This window comes from Pelodiscus sinensis, chromosome 3 (genome assembly GCF_052426305.1).
Source record: "Pelodiscus sinensis isolate ZL-2025 chromosome 3, ASM5242630v1, whole genome shotgun sequence".
NCBI classification, from domain to species: domain Eukaryota; kingdom Metazoa; phylum Chordata; order Testudines; family Trionychidae; genus Pelodiscus; species Pelodiscus sinensis.
In genome coordinates, this window is record NC_143054.1 from 146,776,664 (window position 1) to 146,795,436 (window position 18,773).

General features: G+C 46.1%; 1 protein-coding gene across 2 annotated transcripts in view; it reads right to left on the reverse strand.

The window, feature by feature from the left end:
• Window positions 1-18,404, reverse strand: part of FOXN2 (forkhead box N2) — a 70,656-nt gene extending 52,252 nt beyond the window's left edge. For both annotated transcript variants that reach the window (XM_075925100.2, XM_075925099.2), the window contains exon 1: window positions 18,254-18,404. The gene's annotated coding sequence lies outside the window, so the exon portion shown is untranslated. The remainder of the gene's footprint in view (window positions 1-18,253) is intronic.
• Window positions 18,405-18,773: the final 369 nt, after the last annotated feature.

Consider the following 18,773-nt stretch of genomic DNA (forward strand, 5'->3'; position numbering starts at 1 on the left):
CCTTCATGAATCCAAGTTGACTATTCCTGATCACTTTCCCCTCTTCCAAGAGCTTCAAAATGAATTCCTTGAGGATCCCCTCCCTGATTTTTCTGGGGACTGAAGTAAGGCTGATCGATTTATAGTTCCCTGGATTGTCCTTCTTCCCTTTTTTAAAGATGGGCACCATATTTGCCTTTTTCCAGTCATCTGGGACCTCTCCCGATCTCCATGGCTGTGTCTACACTGCACCCCTTTTCCGGAAAAGGGATGCAGATTAGACACATCGGAATAGCAAAATCCGCGGGGGATTTAAATATCCCCCACGGTATTTGCATTAACATGGCTGCCGCTTTTTTCCGGCTTGGGGATAAGCCGGAGAAAAGCGCCAGTCTAGACGTGATTCTCCGGAAAATAAGCCCTTTCCCGGAGGATCTTTTATTCCTACTTGAAAGCCCTTTTCCGGAGAATCACGTCTAGACTGGCGCTTTTCTCCGGCTTATCCCCAAGCCGGAAAAAAGCGGCAGCCATGTTAATGCAAATACTGCGGGGGATATTTAAATCCTCCGCGGATTTTGCTATTCCGATGTGTCTAATCTGCATCCCTTTTCCGGAAAAGGGGTGCAGTGTAGACACAGCCCATGAGTTTTCAACAATAATGGCCAAAGGCTCTGCAATGACATTTGCCAACTCCCTCACAACCCTCGGATGCATCAAATCAGGACCCATGGATCTGTGTACGTCTAGCTTTTCTAAATGGTTCTTAACTTGTTCTTTCTCCACCGAGGACTGTCCACCACCTCCTCATACTGCGCTGCCTAGTGTAGTAGTCTGGGAGCTGACCTTGTCTGTGAAGACAGAGGCAAAAAAATCCTTGAGTACTTAGCTTTTCCCATGTCATCTATTACTAGGTTACCTCCCTCATCCAGTAAGGGCCCCACACCCTCTCTGATCACTCTCTTATTGCTAACATGCCTGTAGAAACCTTTCTTCTTACCCTTCAGATGCCTTGCTAGCTGCAATTCCAATTGTGCTTTCACCTTCCTGATTACTCCCCTGCATTCTCGAGCAATATATTTATACTCCTCCCTAGTCATCTGCCCAAGTTTCTACTTCTTCTAGGCTTCCTTTTTGTGTTTAAGCTCACCAAGGATTTCTCCAGTAAGCCAATCTTGTCACCTAACATATTTGCTTTTCTTACTGCGCATCAGGATGGTTTGTTCCTGTATCTTCAATAAGACTTCTTTAAAATACTGACAGTTCTCCTGGACTCCTTTCCCCTTTATGTTAGCATCCCAGGTGATTCTGCCCACCAGTTCTCTGGGGGAGTTGAAATCTGCTTTTCTGAAGAGTAGGATGTGTATTTTGCCGCACTCCTTTCTTCCTTTTGTCAGGATCCTGAAATCTACCATCTCATGATCACGACTACCCAGGTTGTCACCCACCTGTACTTCCCCTACTAGTTCCTCTCTGTTTGTGAGCAGCAGGTCAAGCTGCTCATGGCCCCTGGTCGGTTCCTTCAGCACTTGTACCAGGAAGTTATCCTCAACATTCTCCAAAAACTTCCTGCATTGTCTGTGAACTGCTGTATTGGTCTCCCAACAGATATCAGGGTGATTAAAGTCCCCCATGAGAACCAAGGCCTGTGATCTGGAAGCTTCTCTTAGTTCTCTGCAGAAAGCCTCATTTACTTCATCCACCTGATCTCATGGTCTATAGTAGACACCAACCACAACATCACCACCATTGCTCCCACGTCTAAACTTAATACAAAGACTCTCAACAGGCTTTTCTCCCTCTATATACTGGAGCTCTGAGCAATCATACTGCTCTCTTACATACAGTACAACTTCTCCTCCTTTCCTCCCCTGCCTGTTCTTCCTGAACAGTTTATATCCTTTCATGACAGTGCTCCAGTCATGTGAGCACCTAGTCATCCCACCAAGTCTCCGTTATTCCAATCAAATCATAGTTCTTTGACTGGGTGGGGCTTCTAATTCTTCCTGTTTGTTTCCCAGGCTTCTTGCATTCATGTACAAACACCTTAGATAACTAGTTGATTGCCCTACCTTCTCCATTCGAATCAGGGATCCTCCTTTGTTGCTCCTTCCTCCTTGTGTTTCTTCCCAGTATCCCACTTCCCCTCTTACCTCAGGGCTTAGGTCACCATCCCCCAGCGAAAATGTTTTAAAGCCCTCCTCACTAGGTTTGCAAGCCTGCCCGTGAAAATGCTCTTTCCTCTCTTGCTTAGGTGGATCCCCTCTCTTCCAAGCATAGGAGTATGCAAAGTGTCAAAAATAATCAATTTGACCTCTGGATTAAAAACGAGCAAAAACCACATCTACACCATTGCTATAGCTGGAAACCCACGTTTCATTTCTATTCATATGCAGTAATTGGGATTATTAACTTAATCAGTCACTTGATAATCTTGCAACCCTACTTGGTACTGCAGGTCAAAAATAACTAATGAAAAACTAAATAAAATCTCCTTCTTCACAATCAAAAAGCCCACAAATCTCATGGCAGATTTATGTAAATAGTAAGTATACTGCTGAGGACAGATTTAAACATACTTCAGAAAAATAAAAACTTTATATATCTATTATTTCAATGTCACGGGATGAACCAGCCACACACTGGTGTGGGAAAGGTTAAGGAAGAACTCTTAGCTGTGGAAGCCCTGCCCTCCCAACACTGCTGGGCATGTTCCTACTGCCATAATATAAAAGGGTGTAGCCCTGCTCAGTCTGGGTGGACTGCCAAGGAGGATGTGCTGCATCAGCTGTGGATGAGCCTGGAACCTAAATCCCGTGAAATGGAGACATCAGTCACCGCAAGCCTCCAGGCACCCATGGAAGCCCTAAGGAGAGCACCTCTGATACCTAAGGAACTCTGAAACCCTAAAGACACTCCATCTGCAAAAGACATGGTAGGACATAACCCAGGAAGGGGTTTCAAGGCGAGTGGCAACTCCCACCTGAGTGAGTCAGTATGTTTCTATGAGATTCCTTGCTGACCCAGTGCTTGATCACTCCACCTTTGCTAGGTTCGTGGGTTGGTGCCCGGTGGGAGAGGGTGAGCCCAGGCCCCCCATCCAGGCTGCCATTCTTGCAGTGGTGACCACCCTGTCCCAGAGTATTGGCCATGGGGCCACACTGCCCTGCAATGAGGGGTTGCTATGTATTGACTCTGGCCATTGGACTATGCTTTTCTGAAGCCCAGAGAAGTCCTACTGACTACGGCTTCTAGGCTACGTGACCGGGTTGCATGATCTGACCAGAGTGATATAAACCCTGAAAGGCAACCAATATTTCCTTTCTGCAGTAAAGGCTTGCAGTGCTGCAGAGCCCACTATTTTTATAAGAACGGCCATGCTGGGTCAGACCAAAGGTCCATCTAGCTCAGTATCCTGTCTTCCAACAGTGGCCAATGCCAGATGCCTCAGAGGGAGTGAGCAGAACACGGAATCCTCAAGCAATCCCTCTCCCATCACCCATTCCCAGTCTCTAACAGAGGCTAGGGACACCATTCTTACCCATCTTGGCTAATAGCCATTGATGGACCTAGCTTCCATTAATTTATCTAGTTATTTCTTTAATCCCGTTAAAGTCCTGGTCTTCACAACTGCCTCTGGCAAGGAGTTCCACAGGCTGACTGTACACTATGTGAAGGAAAAATTTTTTTTGTTTGTTTTAAACCTGCTACCTATTAATCTCATTTGGTGACTCCTAAGGTATGTCTAAACTACATGCCTCTGCCGACAGAGGCATGTAAATTAGACATACCGAAATAGTCAATGAAGCGGTTTACAGGATCGGTTGACAAAGGCTTTCCTTGGTGATCGATCCCCGTCTTGACTGCCGGTTTGTGCCGACAAACAGCTGAGCCAACACAACGCAGCGGCTATTTTTATTCTAATGAAGCAGGGGATATTTAAATCCCAGCTTAATTGACTATGTCGGTATGTCTAATTTACATGCCTGTCGGCAGAGGCATATAGTCTAGACATACCCCTAGTTCTTATGTTATGGGAACAAGTAAATAAAGAGAAGTTACTCATTCTGTGCGGTAACAATGGTTTTCAAGATATGTGTCCCTCTGGGTGCTCCACTATAGGTGTTGGGCTCATCCCAGCACCCCGTATTGGAGACACTTACAGCAGTGTCCAATCAGGCTGTGCATGAGCGAGAGGTGTGTGGTGTTTCTGCCTTTGATATTAGTGCACACAGCCTGTCTCTTCTCGGTTTCTTCTTTGACGCCCTCCTGGCAAGTTGTTAATGCCCGAAGAAACAGGCAAGAGGGTGGGTAGTGGAGCACCCAGGGGAACACACTTCTTGAAGAACCATTGTTATTGCACAAAGTGAGTAACTTATCTTTCTTCTTTGAGTGATGTCCCTATGGGTGCCCCACTGTTGGTGACTGTGTAGCAGTACCCAGCCAGATGGTAAGTGGGCTTCAGCTAGTTGTTGCAGGCTGTGAAGAGGACCGCAGTAGCTATCGCAGTGTCCATTGTCGAGCATGGTGGAATTGCATAATGCTTCATAAACATGTGGTTAGACGACCATGTGGCTGCTTGACATATCTCACAGAGCGACACTCCCCTGAGGAAGGCAGTTGGTGTTGCCATTGCTCTGGTGAAATGAGCTTTGGGAGTTGTTGGTAATGCTCTATTCTGGAGTGTGTGGCAGGGGATAATATAGGATATTATCAATTTTGATATGCACTGGGAAGAAAGTGGTTTTCCATTAGACCTTCTGGCTGTAGATACGAGCAGTCTCTGTGATAGTCGAAAAGACTGCATCCTGTCTTAGTAGAAGGCAATAGCCCTTCTCACATCTATAGTGTGCAATATGGCTTTGTCCCTGGAATTCTGCAGTTTCGGGTAAAAGGTGGGAAGGACTATTGGTTCATTGATATGAAATTCAGAACAAACTTTGGGTAAGAAGAGGGGTGGGATTGTAGAATAACTTTGTGAAAGGTCTATAAAATCATGAGTGGTGTGGAGAGGGCTGATAAAGAAAAGTTATTTATTAGTTCCCTAAATAGAAGAACTAGAGGACACCAAATGAAATTAATGGGGAGCAGGTTTAAAACTAATAAAAGAAAGTTCTTCTTCACACAGCATGTAGTCAACCTGTGGAACTCCTTGCCAGAGGAGGCTGTGAAGGCTAGGACTACAATAGAGTTTAAAGAGAAGCTAGATAATTTCATGGAGGTTAGGTCCATAAAAGGCTATTAGCCAGGGGATAAAATGGTGTCCTTGGCCTCTGTTTGTCAGAGGCTGAAGAGAGATAGCAGGAGACAAATCGCTTGATCATTGTCTTCGGTCCACTCTCTCTAGTGAGAGTGGTGCTGGCCACTGTCGGCAGACAGGATACTGGGCTAGAAGGACCTTTGGTCTGACCCAGTACAGCCGTTCTTATGTTCTTATGTCATGTATGAGGGGTGAGGCTGTGAAAACTGCAAGTTCAATAACCCTCTTTGCAGATGCGATTGGCAGCAGGAACAGCATTTTCAAGTGAAGTTGCCATAGGCTCAATGGGTGGTTTTGTGAGGGAGTGGAGGACCAGTTCTAAATCCCACATGGGAGGTACATTTGTATGTGGTGGGTGAAGGTTCTGTAGGTCTTTCAAAAACCTCTTAGAGATGGGGTGGGCAAATATGGAGAATCCATCTATCTTGCAAGTTTTACTTGTGATGGAGGTGGCATAAGCCTTCATATTCTGGAAGATGTTTTAAGTCATCTGAAGAAGTGGGCTGTGCCCACAAAAGCCCATGGTACCATCCACATGTTTTGTTAGTCTTTAAAGTGCTACCATACTATTTGTTGTTTTAAGTGAGATGTTTTGACAACAGCAACTGCTGCTTTCTTTTGTTCACAGGCAGCTATAGGTTGGACTGCTTTTCCCAGCAGGTTGCACAGACAGAGAGTGTGCCAGTAAAAAACTTCTCTTTCTCTTGGTTGTGTTTGTGATGCCATTAAAGTATTCCTGTACTGCAATAAAAAACCTGCAGCATGGATCTGGCTGGGCCTGGGAAAAGGGTCATTAGGTGGCTGTCCAGCTGCTCCCAGAGAGGAGTCACTGCCCTGCGTGCAGGAGTTGGAGTTGCAGTGCAGCTTCTCCTGGGGTTAGGGCCGGCATGAGGCTGTCCCCACTAGGTTTTGGTATTTTAGTTTTGTTGCTATTTTTTAGCTTATTCAAATTTACATTCCTGAAACACTGTTATGATTTTGGGAAATGTGATATAATGGTTAGGGCATGAACCACCATAAACTGGTGTCTATGCTGAATTAATAGGATGGTCTTAAAGAAGATCTAATTTTAATACTAGTGTTTATATTTGAAGGACATTCTCTTCAGATGATACCAGAGGCATTAAAGTTAAAACTCAAAGCCTGTATCTCAGAGGTTGGCAACCTTTTCAAACTAAAGAGCCAACCTACATCAAAATTCAGAACCCCCCCCCCCCCAACAACCCTGAGCCCATCACACATCTGAGCCCCCCTTATACCGCTATGCTTAGGCAGCAGCATGGGGCGGCAGTAGCCACTGTCCACCCGGGAGACTGGCTCAACTTATGAGGAGAGGCTGAGGGAAATGGTCTAATTTAGTCTGCAAAAGAGAAGAATGAAGGGGCATTTGACAGCAGCCTTCAACACCTGAAGGGGGATCCATAGAAGGATGGAGCTAGACTATTTGCAGTGGTGGCAAATGACAGAACAAGAAACAATGGTCTCAGGTTACACTGGGGGAGGTCTAGGCTATTTCACTAGGAGGCTGGTGAACCTAGGGATGGGTTACCTAGGGAGGTGGTGGAATCTCCATCCCTACAGGTTTTTAAGGTGAGGATTGACAAAGCCCTGGCTGGGATGATTTAGTTAGGGTTGGTCCTGCTTTGAGTGGGGGGAGCGGGGGTTGGAACAAGATGACCTCCTTAAGTCTCTTCCAACACTATAATCTAGGATTCTAAATCAAAGGTAAGCAATTTGCAGCCTGTGGCCTTATGCAGCCCATTGGGGATCTACGTGTGGCCTGCAAGACATTTTGTTTACTGTTGGCCATGCACAGGTCTGCCAGATTCCGCTGGTTTCTATCCATATATCTTTTTTCCTATCTATATTACTAAAGTGACATGCATGGTAAAGCAAGGCTACATGAAGTGAGGCGCATACTGGTTGTACACAACATTGAATGGAAGAGCCATGCACTCCCTCCGCATCCAGACAAAGTATGGTTAAATCAGCACACCCCATAAATTCTAGGAATGCAAGCACAGTTAAGGAAAACTATCCTATCCCGGGAGCCCATCTTGGTTACAATAATACTACGGCGCATGAGATGACGGAGGACCACTCATGTGGCCCTATCACTAGTCTAGGTTGCCCATCTCTGTTCTAAGCCCTCATAGGAATAAGGGAAACTACTCACAATGTCTATTCCTGGAAATGCATGCAAATTGCAGAGGACAAACTGCAATACTGTAATATCTTCTTTCATTACAAATGGACAAATCATAGTTCTGCCAAAGAAATCTCAGCATAGCTATGCAAAACATTATTTTTTAAAGTTGCAAAACAATGCATTTATCTGATCAAAGTATTTTAAGGACCCAACACTGAGGTGCAGCATTATTTATTGAATTAAATTGATTTCCTCCTCCCCTCGTCCTTTTTCTTTGTCTGAGACTATTTTACACAATATATTATCCATCTCATAAGAGCTGCTATTCAGGCTTTAGATCAGATTTAAATCCCAAAGGCACTGCAGATTGCCTGTATTTGATTACAATGCTATGTGATGTCATGTATCCAAGACAACTAAGGCATTGTGTCTCCTAGGGAAAAAACTTCCTCTTGGTCTTAGATTTAAGCAACCCAGCATGTGAATGATCTGTTGTCTCCAGAAGAAATATGTAGGCAGCTTCAGTCTTCAGCAAAATACTTAACAAAAACCAAACGTTGAGATAATTACCTTAATTGGACAGCATACAGAGACAAAATAGCTTCTTTTTAGATAAAAAGGTTTATCGGATGAAGAATCTTTGGTATCTACTTTGGGGGGTGAGGAGTCTTGAAGTTTTCTCTCTTACTGGACAAAACCTTTGCAATATTCATTTCTGACTCACATATGTTGGAGCAACTCCTCCCACGTTTTATTGGATATTATATAAAATAAAGCTTTCCATTTATTTATTGAAATATTTTCAAATGTATCTCATTGTTATTGTCTCTTCTCAGTCTTGCCATTCCTGGATGTAAAATTAAAATTAAACTGAAAGGAGAAACAATATCAGGAGAGAGGTGTGAAATGATTACGAAGTTCTGTATCAGAGACCTTACAGGGACCCAGGCAACTCAAATTTAGCCCAAGATTTAGGTTTTGTAAGCTTACTTTTATGAAATCAAAAGAAAATATAAATGTTTCCATTATTTTAAAAGCAAAACAAAAATGCCCATGAAAATAAACATCCACTGGCAAAGTTTTAGCTGCACACACTGGCCCAATCCTGTAATTTGTTGTGTGCAGGTCAGCACCGCAGTGAAGCAGCACATGAATTGCAGGATCAAAGTCATTTCTTTTAAGCAGCCTACAGCCTTATTCAAAATAGGGATATTAAAATGCATTTAATTAAGTAAACGTGTGTAACCGCTAAAAAATTTCAGCAGCTACACAGTTACATGCAGGTGTCTCCCAGAGAGCCAGTGCACACAGAGAGCCAGATTTTAAGCCGCCTCCCTGTGTGCACCAGCTCCTGCCTGCCCTCTCTCTCCCCCTGCTGCTACCTCTGATACAGAAGCAGCAGTGCAGGGGGACAAGTGGTTCCTCACACGTATAGGGAGCCTGCATGTAACCGTGAAGATTAACTGATGTACACAGTTACTAGGGGTGCCAGGTGTCTGGTTTTCGCCTGGACAGTCCATTATTTCTGGCCAGAAAAGACTGGACATTGTTCCCCTTCATCCCCTGCCGCGTCTGGTGGGAGTGGGGGGAGCGAGGAGCGCGGGGATTCTTAAAGGAGCAGCAACCTTTTTCTTGTTCTCCGTTTTTTTGCTCAACAAGTTTTTTCCTGCCATGTTTGGGATTTTTGGTGAAAGCATCTGGCAAGCCTAACAGTTATACTTTCATGTCCCTAATTCAAAACCTACTGAAGTCAACAGGAACCTTTCGACAGATTTCAGTTAGTTTTGGATCAGGTTCCATATTCATTAGAACCTGAAAATGTAACTGATTGGAATAAAAAGTGATATGAGCTATCAGATTGAACAGTGAAACGAAAAAGGTGAAAAGTAAGCAAGCATTGTAAACAGATAGCAATTAAAATTAAATGACAACAACAACATAATTTTGGGTGTTTTGTAACACCAAAAAAGAAGTGTTGTTTTTCAGTAATATGCTCTTTTCAAAAGATTATGATCAGATTTCTTATATTCTGCATATTCCCTGGTAAATGAATAAAACACAAAGAGAGGAGATATAGATATATATCCTGAGGACAGTACATTGAAAAAAATTCATTTCCAAGATATCCCTATTAAACACACTTCTCCAGGATAGCCTCGAAACCAAGGATGTTAGATATTGTGCATTTTAGTAATTATGTAGCTGCAACCATTTTTAGCGGTTACGCGGTTACTGTAAAATACTCCCCGGGAGTAGGGGTGGCAACCAGTGTACTCCTGGCTCCCAGCCCCATGCCCAGCCAGCAACCTGCCACCCTGCAATACTTCCTCTGAGTATGTCTACACATTAGTGTTTTTCTGGAAAAACAGACATTTTTCTGGAAAAACTACACTTACATCCACACTGCTATTGTGTTCTTTCGACAGAAAGTCAAAAGAACAGAGGGTTTTTTCCGACTGTGGTAAACCTCTTTCTACAAAGAAGAAGCCTCTTTCCAAAAGAGCTCTTTTGGAAAAAGGCATGTGTGAATGCGGAAGAGAGTGACTTCTAAAAAATTGTAGACCAGTGTTATTAGTTTGCGTTGGGTTTCTCCCCTGCTTTTCCCTTAATATTGTATAAAATCCCTAATACAGTTTCTTTTTGTTTTCCCCTTTAATTGGAGTCTGTTTTCCTTTGTCGGCCTAATTCACATGTGATAGACCCTGAAGGAGGGGGCGGATGTGTTTTCTTTTGCCTGTGGTTTCGCTATCAGGCCATATTTGAGTGTTATCCAGGCCCCAGGGGTAACAACAGGAACTGGTTTTTGCGGGGGAGCTGCCTTAAAAGCTGGCCCCTCATGAGCACTAGATCCTACCTCCCCCCCTTACTGCCTCTGCTACAGTAGTCGTTTGGATTAACCGATAAGCCCAAGTTTATCAGTTAATTGTGTAAACAGCAATAGACTAACATCCCTACTCTAAACAATACTGAATGTTTTTGATGACATTTCACCTGAAGTGTAGCAATAAAAATTGCCCCACATTACAAAATATAATACTTTCTCTTTTGCTGATTGTTTTTAAGTCTTTTTAAATGCAAAGATAACAGAACTCCATTTATCTCTTATGTGAAAACATGAAGTTTTAATTTTATTTGAAATTATCTTGCAGAGAGAGTAATTTTTTTTTAAATAGCACTTCAACGATATCAGAAGAAAATGACGGCACTACAAAGATAGCTTACTGAAGTCAAAGCTTGCACTGATTTCCATTTTTAAAAATTACTGGATAATTTTTCTTCCTATAGTTAAATTTTTGTCACAGCATTCCAAATTCTTCTGATTCCAAGAATATATGTGTGTTTAAATTTCTCTTTTACAAATTCTTTGAATAAAAATCTAAACTTCATTCAGTTTCAGACTGCACTATGACAGTTGCATAAACAGAAAACACAGACAAATAGCACTTACATGACTAGTATTGACACAACCGTAACTAAAATCCCCCTAAGCTGTGCAGCCACTCATCAGGCTATCAAGGGCTGTGCTTTCTTCTACTTGGCCTAGCCCAACTCAGCCCAAGCTGCTACAGCCAGGGAAAAGTGCCCCTCAGTAGCCCAGCCTAGCCAGGGCTGCAGCTGGAGAGAGGTACCCTTTCCCCTGACCTGGTGTAACCCATTCAGCCAGAACTGAACCTAGGACTTCTGGAGTTTAGTGCATGAGCTTCTACTGCTTGAGCTAAAAGCCAGCTTGCTCTCACCTAAGGCCATAGCACAAACTCATTCTTTCTCTCTCTAAGTGATCTAAGTGCCACTATATGGGACAGCGAACACACCCAGATGGTGTGTGGGTTACACTGGCCCAGCCCCACCACAGCTGCCATAATGAAGGAGAGGTGGCTCTCACCTGGCAGTGAGAGGGGGCTGGGGGTAGTTCTCTGTCCCTGCCATAGCCCCAGGACAGCCTGCACTCCAAATCCCTCCTCCCTGGCTCCACCTCACACTGGCCAGGGAAACCTTATTAGTATTTTTCTAACAGCAAGAACTAGGGATGTTAAAATATGTTAACTTGTGTAAATGTGTAATCCTGAATTTTTTAGTGGTTACACATTTACATACATAAGGAGCCAGCTGGAAGCCCTGTAAGCACCAGCTCTCGCCTGCCCTCCCCCTGCCGGCTGCGGCTTCCCAGCTGCTTCCAGGGCAGGGATGCGTGGTGGGTAGCTGCCTCATGTGCCAGAGCTGGGGAGTCAGGGGTGTAGTACAGCTGCTCCTGGGGCCAGAGCTGTGTGCTATTTTTAGTATCACATGCCTAGCTCCAGCCCCATCACATGGGGCAGCCACTGCTGGGTATCTGCCACACAACCCTGGCCTCAGCCTTTCCCCAGGGCTGGAGCTGTAACCAAGGCCATGTGGTTGCTATCTGGCTGCTTCCAGGGTGGGCTGCATGGTGGGCGGCTGCAGGGGCTAAAGCCAGGCTGCAGTGCGGCTCCTCCTGGGGCCAGAGATCCCTGCATACCTCCCACTCTTCCCCATTCCTTGCCCTCTAGGTTTCAGAGCCCCCTGCCACCTTCTGGCTCCCCTGCTCAGCTGCTCCACATGTCACTGCCCCACCCCAGCACTCGATTCCCTGCAAGCCCTGGGAACTGCTTCTCTCTGCCTCAGGCAAGGACTTGGGACAGCTGCTTCCCTGCACACAGGCTGCTTGGGGAGCAGCATTCACCTTCTCCCCACAAGGTGGGAGGCACTTCCTGGGAGAAGGGCTCAGGGTCCCAGCAAAGGGCATTGGGCTGGAGTCTCTGTGCTGGGAAAGTCTCTGGGACCTGTGCCCCTAGTGAGTGGGCACACATCCGAACAAGCACACAACTTCAATATAGATGCACAAGGCAAAACGCACTGTTCATGGATGGAAAATCTTAGCAGGAATACTGGTTAAGACTCTTTTTATTAAGTGGTGGCAGACGCCCACTGCCTCCCTAGAGGCAGCAACGTGGGGGCAGGAGGGGGCAGACAGGAGCCAGTATATGCGGGAAGCCAGATTTCAAGCTGGCTCCCACCATGTACCAGCTCCCATAGAGCCACCTGTCCCCTGTGCTGCTGCCTCTGTACCAGAAGCAGTAGCGGGATGGGGGGGGGGGGGGACAGGGCAGGCAGGAGCTAGTGCTCGCAGGTGGCCCCCCTCTGTGTAAATGTGTAACCACTACAAATTTTAACAGGTTAAAAATTACTTAGAAAAGTTAAATATCTTCAAGTCACCAGGGCCTGATGAAATGTAGAAAACCCAGGAAACTACACACCTGTCAGCTTAACTTCTGTGCCGGAAAAGATAAGGGAATAAATAATTAAGGAATCCACCTACAAACATCTGGAAGATAAGGTGATAATTAACAGTCGGAGAGGATTTGAAAAGAACAAATCATATCAAACCAATCTGATAAATTTCTTTGATAGGATAACTAGCTTTGTGAATAAGGAGGAAGCAGTGTATACCTAGATTGTATCAAATGTTTTACTAAAATCTCAAATTTGCTTCTTAGGGAAAGGAAATACAGCTAGGGAAAATATAACATATTTGGCTACTAAAAGGTTGGTGCATAACTGGTTTGATAACTACTCTGAGAATGTGAACCATGGATAAACAGTCATAATGGAAGGGCATAACAGGCGGGGTTCTGCAGAGGTCTGTTTTGGGACCAGTTCTGTTCAATATCATTATCAATGTTTTAGATAATGACAAGATCATGGCTTATAAAGTTTGCAGATATCAAGCTGGGAGCGGCTGCAAGCACTTTGGAGGACTGGGTTATAATTCAAAATGATCAAGACAAATTAGAGAAATGGTCTGAGGTTAATAGGATGAAGTTTAATAAGGATAAATGCAAAGTACTCCACAAAGGACGGAACAATCAGTTTCACACATACAGAATGGAAAATGACTGTCTAGGAATTGATCTCAGAGTCATAGAGGATCAAAAGCTAAATATGGCTATGTCTACACTGTGGATGTTTTGCGGAAGAAGAAATGCAAATGGACTTGCATATCAAGAAATGCACTTGCATATCATGCGCTCTTATTTGCATATCTTCTTCCGATCCTTTGTGCGGAAGAGGTTTTTGCGATAAAAAGCCCTGTGTAGATGGGGCCATTTGTCAGAAAAAAAACCCTTTTGCTCAAGAGCCCTTATTCCTCAAAAAATGAGGTTTACAGGTTCTTACGCAAAAGGGGTTTTTTCTGACAAATGGCCCCGTCTACACAAGGCTTTTTATTGCAAAAACCTCTTCCGCAAAAAGGATCGGAAGAAGATACGCAAATGAGAGCACAAGATATGCAAATGAGCGTTCCATTTGCATTCCCTCTTCCGCAAAACATCCGCAGTATAGATGTAGCCTGTGTGTCAACAGTGTGACACTGTTGCAAAAAAAGCAAACATGATTCCGGAATGCATTAACAGTAGTCATGTGAGCAAGACACGAAAAGTCATTCTCCCGCTCTATTCTGCGATGATTAGGCCTCACTTGGAGTATTGTGTCCAGTTCTGGGCACCATATTTCAAGAAAGATGTAGAGAAATTGGAGAGGGTCAAGAGAAGAGCAACAAAAATGATTAAAGGTCTAGAAAACATGAGCTATGAGTGAAGACTGAAAAAATTGGGTTTCTTTAGTTTGGAAAAGAGAAGACTGAGGGTGTGTCTAGACTACTGAGTTTTGTCGACAAAAGTGGACTTTTGTCGACAAAACTATACCAGCGTCTACACTACTGCTGAGTTCTGTCGACATAACGTCGACAGAACTCAGCAGTTTTGTCGACGCTGGTATACCTCATTTTACGAGGCATAACACCTTCTGTCGACAGAGTTCTGTCGACAGAAGGTGTTATTGCCTGTAGGGTTGCGTCTAGACTACAGGGTTCTGTCGACTAAGCAGCTTGCTTTGTCGACAGAACTCAATGTGTCTGGACGCTCTTTGTCGACAGAAGTTTTGTCGACAGATACTGTCGACAAAACTTCTGTCGACAAAACGCGGTAGTCTAGACGTACCCTGAGAGGGAACATGATAGCAGTTTTCAAGTATCTAAAAGGGTGTCTCAAGGAGGAGGGAGATTGTTCTCTTTGGCCTCGGAGGATAGGATAAAAAGCAATGGGCTTAAATTGTAGCAAGGGAGGTTTAGGCTAGACCAGTGGTCTCCAACCTTTTTACACCCAAGATCACTTTTTAAATGACAGACCAAGCCAAGATCTACCGCCCCGACCCTTCCTTGAAGCTCTGCCCCTTCCCTGAAGCCCCACCCTCTCTATTCTTCTCCTCTCCATCACTTGCTATTCCCCATCCTTATACTGCTGCTTTTTTTAAAAAGTTTTTCCAACATTTGGAAGAGGTTTTTCAACATTTGGAAGTGGTGCTCAGCCAGGGTGCACCACACTCCACGTGGGCTGGTGCAGAGAAGAAGCTGCCTGGCCAGCTGGCAGTGGCCTTCAGCCCGGCTGATCGGGCAGCTTCCCCTCTGCGCCTGCCCACATGGAGCTTGGTGCACCCTGGCTGAGCGCCATGGGCACCTGTCCAGGAAGCCGCTTTTCTTCACTCCCGCCCGGCTGCCCTGCACTCAGCACGGGAAGCTTGCTCCAGCACAGCTGGAGCTAGACGCAGCCTCCCTGGGCTGAGCACAGGGCAACTGGGCGGGAGCGAAGAGAAGTGGCTGCCTGGCCAGCTGCTCAGCCAGGGTGCATCAAGCTCCACGTGGGCAGACGCAGAGGAGAAGCCGCCGATCAGCTGGAGCGCAGGGCAGCCTCTTTCAGCTGAAAGCCACAGTCAGCTGGCTGGGGTGTTTGAGCCCTCCCGACCTCCCAGCTCTCACCATTCCTCGCAGCTACTCACCTGTGTTGTTGCTCGGTGAGTAGCTGCTCCTCAAATGAGGAAATCAGTTCAGAGAGGGCTCAAGAGCTACTCTTAGAGCCCCTGAGATCTACCGGTAGATCACAATCTACTGGTTGGTGACCACGGGGCTAGACATTTGGAAAAAAGTTCAGTCGGGTGGTTCAACACCTAGGGAGGTTGTGGAATCTCCATCACTGGAGAGATTTAAAAGCAGAATACATAGTCATTTCTTAGGGATGATCTAGATGGTGCTTGGCCCTGACGTGAGTGCAGGGACTGGACTTGATTACTTTTCAAGATCCCTTAAAGTTCTAATATTCTATGATTCTATGACCATTCAAAAATAAAAACTCATAATTTGTGAAGCCTGGTCACAACCAGAACAAAGATCACAGTTGCAATGCCACAGTTTTTCCTACACCATCAAAAATCACTCAGTGTAACATCTCAGACTCAAACACTGCCTACAATCACCAATACTGGTTCAGATGAGATGCTGAAGGTGTGTTCTTCCCATTTTTTATTTCTCCTATCTATGTCCTCTTCACTTCAGGACTATTGCATTTTTTCTCCTGGTTCCACTGCTTCTGTACCTTTAAAAACACACACACACACAACCCATAGCTGCACCATTGCCCATTCATTTCTGTCATTTTCCCATGCTCACCAACAAGCAGAAAATATCACAATGCTGTATGATGGTATTATACTTTTTAGGTTTGTTTTTAGTAAAACTCTTCGATTTAAAATAAAAAGTGTTAGATTTATTTCTGTTGAAAAACTGAGGATCAAGAATAACTGAAAACTTACTATTATTGTATTATTCATAATGTGCTAAAGGCATATCAAATGGGGTACAAAACACAGAAGAACATGCCTATCTGATCAATCGCCTGTAAGTTTTCATTTTCATTACAACCAATGCAAATATATTATCATTAACCCACACATGTGCATCATTTTGTACATAGCTATGCATACACAATACTGCTCCTAAAACTCTTTTATACATCTAAAATAGATTAAGAGAAACATCACAAAACCCAGATAAATGTCTCGTAAGAACAAGTAACATTGCAGAGCTCTCAGCAGTGAGCAGCCAAGTATTCCATCCGAAAGAGCAAGGAGAAGACACCCTGCATTAGGCACTAAACTGCAGTGCAGGAGTTGGTGGGCAGCAGCAGCGGCAACAGCAGACTGGAGTGCAGACTGCACTCTTTCTGGAGTACAAGGGACCCCCATGAAGCACTTCTGGCTCTTTGTCAGGTTTGTTGCAGACACATTGTCCCAGAAATGTGTATGATTCACTAGGGTGGACTCACTTCCTCTGGCTGGCATCTGTTACAATCCCAACCAAAATGTGGGGAGGAAAAAGCCCTATGAACTAAAAATACCTATGATGGGGAGGGGAGGGGAGAGTGAAATTCACCTTGCACAAGCCTTTACTAACAGAGCCACAGGTGGAACAGAGAGGCCAGACAAAAGATGTTAAATTTAGATTAATCAACTAATCAATTAATCGATGTAATTTGCATCAACTATTCTATTTGATTACTTGATAAGGGCCTTTGAAATGTAGCAAGAGCCCTGCCTGTTCCTGCTACATTTCAAAGGCAGAAGCACGCTGGGGAACACAGCCAGCAGGGGACTCAAACAGTCCCCCGCTACCCCCATACTCCTTGCTTTTGAAATGTACAAGCGCTCCGGGAGGGCTCTTGTACATTTCAAAAGCAAGCGCCACCAGAACTGTGGGCCAGCAGGCAACTGTTTGAGTCCCCTACCCTCCCGGGTCTCTTGTACATTTCAAAAGTAGGGAGCATGGGGCCAATGGTGGACTGTTTGAGTCACCAGCTTGTCCCTGGCTCCCCACAGCACTTCTGCTTTTGAAATGTAGCAAACACCCAACTACATTTCAAAGGCAGAAGTGCCAGTTCCCTGCTCACCCCTGTCTCTTTTCCCTGCAGAGGTAGTGCTGGGGGGGAACCGTTTTTAACCTGGTTCTCCCCCACCCAGGGGCAGCCTGCGACTATAGGCGGACTCTGCTGTCGCCTAGGGCGCCGCCTTCAATGGGGAGCCCCAGGGCACACAATGATGATGTCGCGGGGCACCCAGGATGCCCGATGATGACATCAGTCCACTGGCGGCCGTGCAAGCAGGGTTGCCGATCACGCATTCCGCCTGGGGCGCCAGCTGCTGCAGCCCGCCTCGGGCCGCTCCTGCCCGCACCCCACGTACTGAAGCCTGCTCCCTGCCTCTCTGTGGGGGGAGGGGAGCCACTAGTTGAGTCACTACTAGTCAACGCTCCGATAAGCATTTGTGCATCAGATAACCGACCAGTCGTCCAGCCCCTTCCATCCCTAGGCCAGAAGTGCTGCTGTGGCTGGGAAAGCTTGTGTCTTTGAGGGCAAGAGAACTGACCCACCCTCCCCTCAGGGCTAGCTCAGGCACCTCCAAGGAACTGGAGTGGGGCTGCACTTAGTGCACCACTGGCTCCCAGCCAGTCACGTGATGCTTAAAGCGCCCCCACAGGCATGGGGGGAAGGCAGAGTCACTTCGACGGGCGCGCCTCCTCCCTGAGGGGCGGGCTGCGAGCCCGGCGCCCCCGGCACGCGCAGAGCCTTAGGGCGGCCAGGGGCCGGCTGCAGCGCGCCTCACGCGGAGCGCCGACCTCGGCAGCTTCTCACTCGTTCGCACAAGCCCCTCCGCGACCTGCCCCGCGCCTGTGCGCGGCCCGTTCCCCGCCCCTGGCGGCGAAAACTAAACCCGGCGCCAGCCCCGGCAAGCTGCTTCCTCTCCCGCAGCAACAGCCGCGGCGGAAGCACAGACCGGCGGGCCCGATCCGCGCCCCGCTTCCCCGCCCTTGCCACTTCTGTTCCTTCCACAGCTCCCTTCCGCCCCACACAGCCCCGCGGCGCTACCGGGATCAGCCACCGGCTCCCAAAGAAACCCCGGCCGGGAACCGCTCTGCGGGGTGGAGGAACACTCCCCGCCCCACCTTCCATAGCGGGGTCCATACTCACAAGAGTCATGGAGCTGTGCAGCTGGGGAGAGCGGACACAATATGGCAGCAAGGGGATGTGCCATGGATCAGCAGAGGCAACACCCCTCTCGGTCTCCCCATAGCAACACAGCACTCAAGCCACTAGGCCCTCCTCCCTCTCCTATATTCACCACACAGCCTGCTCCTCCCTCTGTTCCCCCCACCCCAATCCTGCTGTCATGTACAGGAGACGAGTCCACTGCTGGGGAGGGGAGAGGGTTGATGGAGACTAGCTTGTGAGTAAAAACTTAAAAAACAGTCTTGCAGAACCTTAAAGACTAACAAAACATGTAGCCAGTATCATGAGCTTTCGTGGGCACAACCCACTTCTTCAGATGAAAGGAGTTATTAAAGGTCCAGTTTCTAAATAAATAGGGGGGGGGGAGGAAAAAAGGGTAAGAAATAGTCAATTAGAGTCTCCATGCTACATGAAGCTAATAGATAAGCTGCATGTTGTTCTTAAGTACCTATTGTTTGTTTTTTTATGTCATTAGGATGTG